The sequence below is a fragment of the Corylus avellana genome, chromosome ca5 (assembly GCF_901000735.1).
Source record: "Corylus avellana chromosome ca5, CavTom2PMs-1.0".
NCBI classification, from domain to species: Eukaryota; Viridiplantae; Streptophyta; class Magnoliopsida; order Fagales; family Betulaceae; genus Corylus; species Corylus avellana.
This window is the reverse complement of record NC_081545.1, coordinates 6,468,176-6,482,299: the sequence shown is the minus strand read 5'-3', so window position 1 is coordinate 6,482,299 and position 14,124 is coordinate 6,468,176. Positions and strand designations below refer to the sequence as shown.

Sequence of the window (14,124 nt, the reverse complement as noted above, 5' to 3'; positions counted from 1 at the left end):
TCCAAGACGCAAGGAATTAAATCCATAAAAAGCAACATGAGAAATTAATGGACTATCTAGGTGCATAAGACAAAAGAAAGAAAACAAAACAATCAAAGTAACATATTTTTGTCCTTTTGAAATTTTTCACAAAAGAAGTGCACATGAACGAAAACAAATGCAAAACAAACAAAAATGCAATGCATAAAGAAAAAACAACATGCTTGAATTGAGATTACAACAGGCAATACATGAATGTGCTTTAGCATTAAACTTTCATCACGTCTTATAGGTCCCACTACAAAATAATGATTTGGTTTAATAACTACTTCTAGGTCTTTAGAAGACATTACACATTCATGAACACTTGATTAGCAAGTAGACAAAAATCTTAGTGGTCCGCACACAACATCTCATCTATAAGCCTTTCAAAGATCATAACATATGAATTTCTTGAAAAGTCCTTTATGAATATGCCTCATAACAGGAATCTCCAAACAAACATGTATACACTCTTCACACAAAAAGTGTAACAACAAAAAAATTGTAATGCATAAACTAGAAAGCGAAAAACAAAAAAAATGCAAAGCAAAGAAAAATAACATGCTCTTGGATTTTCAAAAATAAGCAAAACAACAATCCCTAGACATGTTATTTACTTACTTAAATTTAGGTGAGATCACTACCACTCCCCCTCAATGGGTGAATGGTATCAATCTTCTTAATCCAAACTTTCTTCATATTGGGGACAAATGTGCAACTCTTGTCCAAATCATTTAACTGGGTGATAACACCCCTTAGCATGTTGAATAATTCCTCATGACTATTCCTAGAACGAAAATAATCTCTTTTTGACTCATGATTATTCAACTGAAAACAATTAGGGCGAATATGCCCAATTTTACCACAGTGATGACATCTAGGAATGAACCTTTGAGAAGGTTGGTTCCTTGCAAGGTAAACAAAGTTGGAGTTGCTTCTAGGTAAAAAGTGCTCCACACGAGAGTACTTACCTTTCTTACCCTTCTTACCTCTTAAGGTCGCAGTAGCTGTTTTCTTCTTTTTCTTTAAGACTTCTTTTCCTCTTCTTCTTGAGGAGTGCACAGCAACTAGCTTATCTTTATCCAATGGCTCTTCCAAGTTTTCAGTTTCAACAAAAACTTTCTTGGAAGAAGAAGCAAGGTTAGAGGAATGAGCAATAATCTTGTCAAAATCAATCCCAGGTTTATCACAAGTAGATTTTTAGGTATGCAAAATTTTGTTAAGATTATCATTAGAGAATTTTTCCAATAGAGTTTTGGACTCCTTTAATTCATTCTCTAATGACTTAACTTTATTAGCAAGATTATGATTTTCAGATTTCAATTTTTTACACAAATCAAGAGAATCACTCAATTCACCAATTAGCTCATCTTTATCATGTTCAGCCTCTCTGAGTTTCTCTATATTCTTGGAATTAATAACTTGTAGCTCAAAGAATTTCACAAACAACAAATTATAAATCTCCTGAAGATCAATTTCATTATCAGAATCACAATCAGAATAATACTGTTTATCAGAAGACATAATAGTTTCAAAACAATCAAGAGTTTGGGACATCTAGAAAGTATATAGGATCACACTCAGGAATTTAATCCTTTGACAGAGTGAACCCGCTCTGATACCAATTGAAAATTCTAAAACGACTCCAAACGACACCTATTCAAATGTCTAGGTGATTCACAAATATTAAGCGGAATAAGATCCGACCTAACAATTAATAATCAACCAAATACAGATATGTAATGAAAAACAAGAACACAGATATTTGGTTACGAAGAGGAAACCATTTAGAGAACTCTCTAAATGTAAAACCTCTCCGGGGCAGCCAAACCCAGGAAATCAATCCATTATAAGAAGAATAAGGAGTACAAGAAGAATTACAAAACCTTTGCAATTTACTCTTCCTTGTACATGACAAGCGACCCACTTGACTTCTACCACAATAGCCCTTTCCAGAACATCTAGCACAATTCTTCTATAAGATTTCCTTTCACCGGAACTTTGATTGGCTTCACGTATTTAATCTTTACTCACATAAACTGGAACAATATCTCTCTCTAAGTTCTCTGTTTTTGTTCCCCAAAATACGTACGTATAATAGGCAAAACAGTTTGTTTAAATAGAAAATAAACAGCAATTTAGCGGCCGTGTCCGGACACGGCTAGGGTTACATATGCGTAAACCCGTGGGGTTCGGACATCTAAGTCTTGTGTCCAGACAGGCCATATAAAATGCACTTGCAGGAAATTGGGTCCAGACCCAGCTTCTGACGGTCCGGACTTGACTCTCAATTGCAGCTTTCTGGAACTTGGGTCCGGACCCAACTTCTGGCGGTCCGGACAGCCATTTTGGAAATGCTGTCCAATCTTGATCAACAGCTCCGTTCGATGGGTGTTTGTGGTCCGATTGAACTGAAATTTTGCAGGGACGTTCATGACACATGAATCTACATTATGAACGGTGGAGATTGGATTCTGAGTATTCTATATTAGTGTTTGAGCCTATGAACAGTAGCCTATGCATTTTGGGAACTGAATTAAGCCAACACAAGAACTAACAAATTTGCATTTGTTTTCGTTCATATGCATTTCTTTTGTGAAAATTTTCAAAAAGACAAAAATATGTTACTTTGATTGTTTTCTTTTCTAAATTGATTGTAGAGTTTCTAATGACACTAAGTTTTGAGTAGAATTCATCAAATGTTTCCTCTTCTTGCATTCTAATCTCCTCAAACTGTGAAACCAACATTTGAATTTTTGAAGTTCTCACAACCTTAGTTCCTTCATGTGTGATTTCTAAAGTTTTCCAAGCTTCCTTAGCTATCTCACATCTAGAAATTCTTGAAAATTCTTCATTTGAAACAGATATGTAAATAGCATTTATAGCTTTGCCATTAGCAATAGCATTATTCTTTCCTCCGTTGTCCATTCAGCTATTGCTTTGTCTGGACGAGTCCATCCAGATTCAACAGTATGCCAAACGCTACTAGATTTAAAGTATGCTCTCATACGTAATTTCCAAAGCGTATAATTAGTTCCGTCAAAGATGGGAAGGGAAGTAGGAGCAACAGTATGAGACATTTGATATGGAGTCTCGGATCACACTCAGAAAATAATTCCTTCACAGAGTGAACCCGCTCTAATACCAATTGAAAAATATAAATATGACTCCAAACGACACCTATTCAAATGTCTAGGTGTTTCACAAAGATTATGCAGAATAAGATCTAAACTAGCAGTCAAAATTCAATCAAATACAGATATGAAATAAACATTCAAGAACACAGATATTTGGTTACGAAGAGGAAACCATTTAGAGAACTCTCTAAATGTAAAACCTCTACGGAGCAGCCAAACCCAGGAAATCAATCCACTATAAGAAAAATAAGGAATACAAGAAGAATTACAAAACCTTTGCAATTTACTCTTTCTTGCACACGACAAGCGACCCACTTGACTTCTACCGCAGTAGCCCTTTCCAGAACATCTAGCACAATTCTTCTAAAAGATTTCCTTTCACCGGAACTCCGATTGGCTTCACATATTTAATCTTTACTCACATAAACTAGAACAATATCTCTCTCTAAGCTCTTTGTTTTTGTTCCCCAAAATACATACATATAATAGGCAAAACAGTTTGCTTAAATAGAAAATAAAACACCATTCAGCAGTCGTGTCCGGACAGGAATAAGTGGGTGTCTGGACACAGCTAGGGTTACATATGCGTAACCACGTGGTGTTCGGACATCCAAGTCTTGTGTCCGGACAGGCCATATAAAATGGACTTGCTGGAAATTGGGTCCAAACCCAGCTTCTGACGGTCCGGACCTGACTCTCAATTGCAGCTTTCTGGAACTTGAGTCCGGACCCAGCTTCTGGCGGTCCGGACAAGTATTTTCGAAATGCTGTCCAGTCTTGATCAACAACTCCGATCGATCGGCGTTTGTGGTCCGATTGAGCTGAAATTTTGCAGGGACGTTCATGACACATGAATCTACATTATGAATAATGAAGATTGGATTCTGAGCATTCTATGTCAATGTTTGAGCCTATGAACAGTAGCCTCTGCATTTTGAAACTAAATTAAGCCAATATAAGAACTAACAAACTCTCCCTTTGGTAATTTAGTGAAAAAACCGAAATGCCGAGCCAATCCCATCATCTCCCCATATTTACACCCCCTTTTTGTCACAGAATGACAAAAGGTCCTCATATTTCCTAAAACACTTCACAAAATACATCAAGGCATATGTGGAACAGGAACACAAAAATAAAACTCATGATAAAAAAAAATAAAAAAAATGACGTAGAATGCAAGATCTTGAACAACCATCACCAAAAACTCCCCCTTAACATATGACTCAACAATCAACAAGAAGCTAAAAAAGCAAAACATGTTTCTCCCCCTCAAAAGTCAAATGAACACACATGATACACACATCAATGACTCATGTATTGCACAATGAATATCTCAAACATGCTCCAAATATGCAAAATATACATGAGACTAGAAATTGCAAGAAGCTCATATTGTTTAACCCAAGCAAAGAAAAATATTCCATTCAACCCATGCTTGTGTGGTGTGTGTGTAAGCCATCCAAAGAGAAAAAATTTCAACTTACAAAATGAGGAGAAAGTTTCACCACCATGAGGTTTTGACAAGTATATCAAATCAAAAGTCAAACCTTATCATACTAAGGCCTAGCCACTCTCATCCTATACATTTCTCTTTGTAATACATTTTGCACAAGTTTGACACAGTGAAATAAATTCCTTTTGGAATATGATCTTTTGATTTTATTTGTTTCACTATCTTATTTATTTTTCTCTTTGAGAAAGTGTCCTTAAACTTTTGGTGCTTATCACAAAAGAGAAAGCATGAATTTTTGAGCCCTAGATTCAACTAGCATATGGTCAATTTGAAAAATATAACTAGTCAAAAACCTCATATGGTTACCTAACAGACCTCACAAATAAAGTGAAACAAAACCTCAATTTAAGCTTAAATGTGCACAAGAGATAAAGCATAGGCAAAATGTATGACATAAGCTCAGGTTTTAGGTAACCGCAAACACAAGTCCATTGACACAAATTTTCATCTCATGCATATTAAGAACATTCCAAGACGCAAGGAATTAAATCCATAAAAAGCAACATGAAAAATTAATGGACTATCTAGGTACATAAGACAGAAGAAAGAAAAAAAAACAATCAAAGTAACATATTTTTGTCTTTTTGAAATTTTTCACAAAAGAAATGCACATGAACGAAAACAAATGCAAAACAAACAAAAATGCAATGCATAAAGAAAAAACAACATGCTTGAATTGAGATTACAACAGGCAATACATGAATGTCCTTTAGCATTAAATTCATCACATCTTATAGGTCCTACTACAAAATAATGACTTGGTTTAATAACATCTCGATTCAACTAGCATATGGTCAATTTGAAAAATATAACTAGTCAAAAACCTCATATGGTTACCTAACAGACCTCACAAATAAAGTGAAACAAAACCTCATATGGTTAGCAAGTAGACATTTGATTAGCAAGTAGACAAAAATCTTGGTGGTCCGCATACAACACCTCATCTATAAACTTTTCAAAGATCATAACATATGAATTTCTTGAAAAGCCCTTTATGAATATGCCTCATAACAAGAATCTCCAAACAAACATGTATACACTCTTCACACAAAAAGTGTAACAAAAAAAATTGCAATGCATAAATTAGAAAGCGAAAAAAAAAAAAAATGCAAAGCAAAGAAAATTAACATGCTCTAGGATTTTCAAAAATAAGCAAAACAACAATTCCTAGTCATGTTATTTACTCACCTAAATTTAGGTGAGATCACTACCACTCCTCCTCAATGGGTGAATGGTATCAACCTTCTTGATCCAAACTTTCTTCATATTGGGGACAAATGTGCAACTCTTGTCCAAATCATTTAACTGGGTGATAACACCCCTTAGCATGTTGAATAATTTCTCATGACTATTCTTAGAACGAAAATAATATATTTTTGACTCATGATTACTCAACTGAAAACAATTAGGGCGAATATGCTCAATCTTACCACAATGATGACATGTAGGAATTAACCTTTGAGAAGGTTGGTTTCTTGCAAGGTAAACAAAGTTGGAGTTGCTTCTAGGTAAAAAGTGCTCAACCCAAGAGTACTTAGATTTCTTACCCTTCTTACCTTTTGAGGTCGCAGTAGCTGTTTTCTTCTTTTTCTTTAAGACTTCTTTTCCTCTTCTTCTTGAGGAGGAAACAGCAACTAGCTTATCTTTATCCAATGGCTCTTCCAAGTTTTCTGTTTCAACAAAAACTTTCTTGGAAGAAGAAGCAAGGTTAGAGGAATGAACAATAATCTTGTCAAAATCAATCCTAGGTTTATCACAAGTAGATTTTTGGGTATGCAAAATTTTGTCAAGATTATCATTAGAGAATTATTCCAATAGAGTTTTGGACTTCTTTAATTCAATCTCTAAGGACTCAACTTTATTAGCAAGATCATGATTTTCAAATTTCAATGTTTTACACAAATCAAGAGAATCACTCAATTCACCAATTAGCTCGTCTTTATCATGTTCAGACTCTCTAAGTTTCTTTAGATTCTTGGAATTAATAACTTGTAGCTCAGAGAATTTCACAAACAACAAATTATAAATCTCCTGAAGATTAATTTCATTATCAGAATCACAATCAGAATAATACTGTTTATCAGAAGACATAATAGTGTCAAAACAATCAAGAGTTTGGGACATCTAGAAAGTATATAGGATCACACTCAGAAATTTAATCCTTTCACAGAGTGAACCCGCTCTGATACCAATTGACAATTCTAAAAACGACTCCAAACGACACCTATTCAAATGTCTAGGTGATTCACAAAATATTAAGCGGAATAAGATCTGACCTAACAATTAATAAACCAAATACAGATATGTAATGAAAAACAAGAACACAGATATTTGGTTACGAAGAGGAAACCATTTAGAGAACTCTCTAAATGTAAAACCTCTTCAGGGCAGCCAAACCCAAGAAATCGATCCACTATAAGAAGAATAAAGAATACAAGAAGAATTACAAAACCTTTGCAATTTACTCTTCCTTGCACACGACGAGCGATCCACTTGACTTCTACCACAGTAGCCCTTTCCAGAACATCTGGCACAATGCTTCTATAAGATTTCCTTTCACCGGAACTCCGATTGGCTTGACGTATTTAATCTTTAATCACATAAACTAGAACAATATCTCTCTCTAAGCTCTCTGTTTTTGTTCCCAAAATACATACATATAATAGGCAAAACAGTTTGCTTAAATAAAAAATAAAACACCATTCAACAGTCGTGTCCGGACATAGCTAGGGTTACATATGCGTAACCACGTGGTGTCTGAACATCCAAGTGTTGTGTCCAGACAGGCCATATAAAATGGACTTGCTGGAAATTGGGTCCGGACCCAGCTTCTGACGGTTCGGACCTGACTCTCAATTGCAGCTTTCTGGAACTTGGGTCCGGACCTAGCTTCTGGCGGTCCGGACAGGTATTTTGAAAATGCTGTCCAGTCTTGATCAACAGCTCTGATCGATTGGCGTTTGTGGTCCGATTGAGCTATAATTTTGCAGGGACGTCCATGACACATGAATCTACATTATGAAAGCTAAAGATTGGATTCTGAGCATTCTATATCAATGTTTGAGCCTATAAACAATAGCCTCTGCATTTTGAAACTAAATTAAGCCAACACAAGAACTAACAAGGTTCATCAAACCTAATCGAAGGCTCTGGAAGAGCGAATATCATATTGCCAAAAGGAACAAAATTTTGTATTGATGATGCCTTGTATTCTTATAAATCTATAAGAAATTTAATCTGTTTTAAGGATATTTGTCTAAATGGTTATCATGTTGAAACCACTAATGAAGGCAGTGATGAATATCTTTATATTACGTCAGCAATTTTGGGCCAGAAGCTCATATTGGAAAAACGGCCTGCTTTCTCTTCCGGGTTGTATTATACAACAATAAGAACAATTGAATCACATGTTGTGATGCACCAGAAGTGCTCTAATCCAAAGATGTTTATGCTTTGGCATGATCGTTTTAGACATCCAAGAACAATTATGATGCGTCGAATAATTGAGAACTCTCATGAGCATCCCTTAATGAACCAGAAGATTCTTTTACCAAGTGATTATCCTTGTGCTGCATGTTATCAAGGTAATCTTGTTATCAAACCATTCCCTTTTGAGGTAATTGTTAAATCTCCATCAATTTTACAAAGAATTCAAGGGGATATATGTATGCTATTTAGATATTTTATGGTTTTAATAGATGCATCATCTAGGTGGTTACATGTTTGCTTGCTTTCTACTTGTAATATTGCATTTGCTAGACTTCATGCTCAAATAATTAGATTACGAGCACAATTTCCTGATTATCCAATTCAATCTATTCGAATGGATAATACGGGTGAATTTACATCTCAAGCATTTTATGATTATTGCATGTCAATTGGAATTAATGTTGAGCAGCCTGTTGGTTATACTCATACTCAAAATGGTTTAGCTCAATCGTTTATTAAACGACTTCAGTTAATTGCTCAACCTTTGCTAATGAAAACAAAATTACCTATTTTTGCTTGGGGACATGCAATATTACATGCTGCATTATTAGTTCGGATCAGACCAACAGCTTACCAAAAATATTTTTCATTTTCGTATTTTTGGTTGTGTTGTATATGTTCCAATTGCGTCACCTAAATGCACTAAGATGGGACCTTAACATAGACTTGTAATTTATGTTAGTTTTGATTCTCCTTCTATCATTAGATACATTCAGCCTTTAATTGGTAAGATTTTTAAAGCACATTTTGAAGATTGTCATTTTGATGAAAATATATTCCCATCACTAGGGAGAGAAAAGTCGTTGTCAGAAGCATAACAAGAAATCACTTAGAATAATTCGACGTTATCTCATTTTGATTATCATACAAATCAATGTGAACTAGAAGTTCATAAGATCATTCATTTGCAGAGTATTGCAAATCAATTGCCGGATGCATTTACTGACAATAAGAAAATAGTTAAGTCTCACATTCTAGCTGCTAATACTCCAGTGAAGATAGAAGTCCCTATAGAACAATCAACTAATACAGCAGCAAATGAGTCTAAGGCATGCCTGAAACGTGGAAGACCTATTGGTGCAAAGGATAAGATTCCCCGGAAGAGAAAAGCACAAGGAAAGGAAATCGGTGCTCCTAAAGAGGCCTTACCCACAAAACAGGCAACGAAAATTGATCCATACAAACTTTCTGTACAAAATTCTCCTGGAAATGAATCCCCCGAAGAGGAATCTCCTAAAGAGTTACCCTTGAAGAGGAACAGGTACCTGAAAATAATGAGATCTCAATAAATTATGTAAGTACAAGAGAAATATTGGATATAAACAAAATTGTTGTCGACAACATATTTTCATTTCAAGTTGCATTTGACATTATTAGAAGTAATGAAGATATTGAACCACAAATCGTCGAAGAATGTCGACGTACAAATGATTGGCCAACGTGAAATGAAGCAATTCAGGCAAAATTGAACTTACTAGCGAAACATGAAGTATTTGGACCTGTAGTCCAAACACCTAATGGTGTATCGCTTGTTGGATACAAGTGGGTATTTGTACGAAAACGAAATGAGAAAAATGAAATTGTGAGATACAAAGCAAGACTTGTTGCACAAGGTTTCCTGCAGAAACCTGGTATTGATTATGAAGAAACATATTTCCCTATAGTGGATGCAGTTACATTTAGATTTTTTATTAGCTTGGTAGTTACAGAAAGTTTGGATATGCGTTTAATCGATGTGGTTACAACATATTTATATGGATCACTTGATAATAATATATACATGAAAATTTCTTAAGGATACAAAATGCCTGAAGCATATAATTCGAAATCCCAAAGTATTTATTCTATCAAGCTACAAAGATCTTTATATGAGTTAAAGCAATCCGGATGCATGTGGTACAATCGTCTTAGTGAATATCTATTAAAAGAAGGATTTGAGAATAATCCAATTTGTCCATGTATTTTCATTAAGAAATCAGAATCTGGATTTGCTATCATTGCAGTTTATGTAAACGATTTAAATCTTGTTGGGACTCCAGAAGAGCTCATAAAAACTGTCACTTATTTAAAAAATGAGTTTGAGATGAAAGATCTTGGAAAGACAAAATTTCGTGTTGGCTTACAAATTGAACATTTTTCAAATGGAATTCTTGTTCACCAGTCAACATACACAGAAAAAGTCTTGAAGCACTTTTACAAGGAGAAAGCTCATCCTTTGAGCACTCCAATAGTTGTTTGATTAGTTGATGGGAAAAACGACCATTTTCGCCCTCGAGAAGATAACGAAGAAATTCTTGGTCTTGAAGTACCATATCTTAGTGCAATTGGTGCTCTGATGTATCTTGCAAATTGCACACGACCTGATATAGCATTTTCAGTTAATTTACTAGCAAGATAAGCTCTGCACCAACTCGAAGGCATTGGAATGGGGTCAAACCTGTTGTACGTTATCTTCGTGTAACAACTGACATGAGATTATTTTATTCAAGAGGTTCAAATTCACAATTAGTTGGATATGCAGATGCGGGTTTTTTTTTTTTTATTCGCATAAAGGTAGATCTCAAACAGGATATCTATTTACATGTGGAAGTACTGTTATTTCATGGAGATCAGTCAAGCAAACACTTATTGCTACTTCTTCAAATCACTCAGAAATTATTGCAATTCATGAAGCAAGTCGGGAATGCATATGGCTAAGATCAGTAATTCAACATATTCAAGAAAAGTGTGGTTTATCCACAATCAAAGATAGGCCGACAATATTATATGAAGATAATGCTGCTTGTATCACACAGATCAGAGGAGGATATATTAAAGGTGATAGAACCAAACACATTTCACCGAAGTTCTTTTATACAAATGAGCTCTAGAAGAGTGGTGATATTGATGTCAAGCAGATAAGATTAAGTGACAATTTGTCAGATTTATTTACCAAAACATTATCAACTGCAACATTTAAGAAGTTGGTGAATAACATTGAAATGCGCCGACTCAATGATCTTTTATCATAAACAATTGAAGCTCTTAATGCTAATGAGGAAGAGTAAAATGATTATGCTAATTGTACTCTTTTTCCTTCGCTAAGGTTTTTCCCACTGGGTTTTCCTTTATAAGGTTTTAATGAGGCAGTCCTAAAGCATACGAAGACACACAAGAATATTGTACTCTTTTTCCTTCGCCACAGTTTTTTTTTCCCACTGGGTTTTCCTTGGCAAGGTTTTAACGAGGCATATTCTTAGTGTATGATCATCTCATGGGGAGTGTTATGAATGCATTCATGTATTTGGTAGATGACCATTTAGTTCCATCTCTTGAAATTCTACACATTCATGTCATCTTTAAGAATTCTTATAACATTCATGCAATACATTGATGTAGCATTTTGATTCATGTACTACCTTTTCATATTCCCCCTTTCATAATATTCATCAACCTCCCATTATGATTCCATGCATATAAAAAGGAGTATTGAGTAGTATGTAAAATACACAATAATAGAGAAGAATCATACATAGTTCTTAAAGAACTAGTTTTATATTAATGTGTTTTATTTATCTTGTTTTGTAATTTTCTTTAATTTTATAACAAATGGCGTTTTTTTTTCTTTCCCAAATTCGTAGTATTTTTGAAGTGCCACAAACTACTGCTTTTTTGTAGTGGTGAGTAATATGGTCACTTTCACATCAATTAATGACTAACACAATAAGTATCATGCGACACTTTGAATCTCTAAAAATAATAAATAAATAAAAAACAAAAACACTTTGAATCTATATTTCTAAATGTACTATAGGTAATTTTCGAAAATGGTTAGTACTAACTAATGATTAAACCGATTGTAAACCCCACACTTTTGTATTTTTATATTTTTATTATTATTATTATTCTAATAAAACGGCAAAAAAGAGGCCCAAAGCTTCACCAATCATATAGATCGAAGTCATTTATAGGTAGCTATATCATGACCTCTACTTTATTTGGAACCAAATTTTTCATTCTCAGCTCACATCTTTGCCACACATGCATGTTCTAAGTAGTCTAAATGGATAAACAAGAGTATATCACTCAACTAGTGCAATAGGCTTTATTATCGATGACATGACTTGATTTTTTGCTCTAATGACTGGTGCTCCGTGCCCATCTCCATATTGGTACGTGCATTGGGCAATCCGAGCGAGGTTGATTGCTATTACCACTAAACCTTCTCCAAATGTAGAATCAACTACTCGCTCTTCATTCATCTGTTTCCAAGTCCTATCAATCATGTTACTCATGTGTTTGCTAGCAACTTTCTCTGAAACACCGGTTTCACGCATGTAGCAATGGATTGAATTTGCAATTTCACCTCTCTTTAACTCTCCCAGTATTTCAAATAAACGACTAAATATAATAGTGTGAAGTAGTGATTCCAATGATCAATTAGACCTTAAAATTCATTTACCACAAAAGGGATATATGCTATAAAAAGAATACCGCCGAAGTACTCAAATCATTGCAAAGTCGAAAAATAATTGATGGCCAAAGCATGAACAAGGAACACTGCCCCAGAAACGGATAGCCAGGCATTGTCAATATAGTCCTTAAAAGTTGGCATATCTTTGTTGTAACACCACTTTGCTTCTTGTAGGAATGCTTTGCACATATCAGCCCACTGAAATAAAAGAAGAAACCCCAAGAGTGTTAGATTTAATATTTCAAAGGAAATGATATTCATGGAAAAAAAAATAAAAATAAAATAAACTATAGAATGGCTGCATATACCGCTTTTGTTAGGTATGGAAGCTAGGGTGTTTTCTCTTTTCTCCTTAAGAGTGTCATATACCATCTCATTAACAGTGTTGTAGAGTGCTAAGAAGCATAACTTCATATAACGTGGAAGATTTTTCACAGCATTGACATCCCATCTGAAAGACACGATCAAGAAATTAAAAGTATGATTTGCTTAATTGTATAACATAAAAGTTATAACTAAGGGATTCCATTACATTGCAAAATTTTCTTTTTGTTCTTTTTTTTTTTTTTTTTTTGTGTGTGTGTCGGGGGTGGAGAAGGGGAAGAGTACGTTATTAAGTATTAACCTTTCAACAGCATCTGTAAGTAGCTCCAGTTCACCCAAGGTGCCAAACATCATAGACATCATCAATGGTGGTTACAAGAGCAGCCACTTTCGTTAACCCTTTACGAAGATTACTTAATTGAGGTTCGAAGGCTATTCCAACTGTCCAAAAGAAGCATTCCATCAGTCTATCTCTGGTGAAGCTCAATTTGTTTGCCAGACCCATTTCTTCCCACCACCTAAAAGTCATAGATGGAACCAAATAAGTTTCCGCTTACATCCGACCCATGGCAAAGTTGGTTTTCATTAAAGTTCTTTTTTATTTTGTAATATCTTTTAGAAGAAACTTTAATTAACCCTCATAAACTTTCATCACTTTTGCAATCTTCCTCTCAAAGTTTAAAAACTCTCAACTTAATTGGTAATTTCACTTACCCATGAAATGTCACACTTTTTGCAAACACCCCCAAAGTTTAAAAACACTCACTTTGGTGTATCAATCTTTTGATTTTTTTCTAATCACCCCTCTCCGTTAGTATTTTCTGTTAAATCCTAACGGATGGATGTGAAATTCCTAAAATGCCCTCATTTTCTATTAAAAAATTATGTTTTTTCAAAAACAATTATGACCCTTGGGTTCACTAAGGGATCTAACCCACCCACCATGTGACCCACGGGTCATATTATTATTATTATTAGGGAAATTATATATAAACTTCTTAGGTCAACGCATTTTTATTAAAAACTCCTTAGGTGTTTTTTTTCGGAAATTGACTCTCTGGGTCAATCGAAACTACAATAAACTCCTTACCGTCAAAAAATTTTAACAGTCGTTACTGCTACTCAAAACTCTTCGTTTTACCTCATTAAAATATTAATTTTTTATTAATTTAATTTAAAAAATTAAA

General features: G+C 34.5%; 1 pseudogene; it reads right to left on the bottom strand.

Annotated features, from left to right (window-relative positions):
* Positions 1 to 12,221: 12,221 nt before the first annotated feature.
* LOC132181656 (probable terpene synthase 12) lies at positions 12,222 to 13,442 on the bottom strand (annotated as a pseudogene).
* Positions 13,443 to 14,124: the final 682 nt, after the last annotated feature.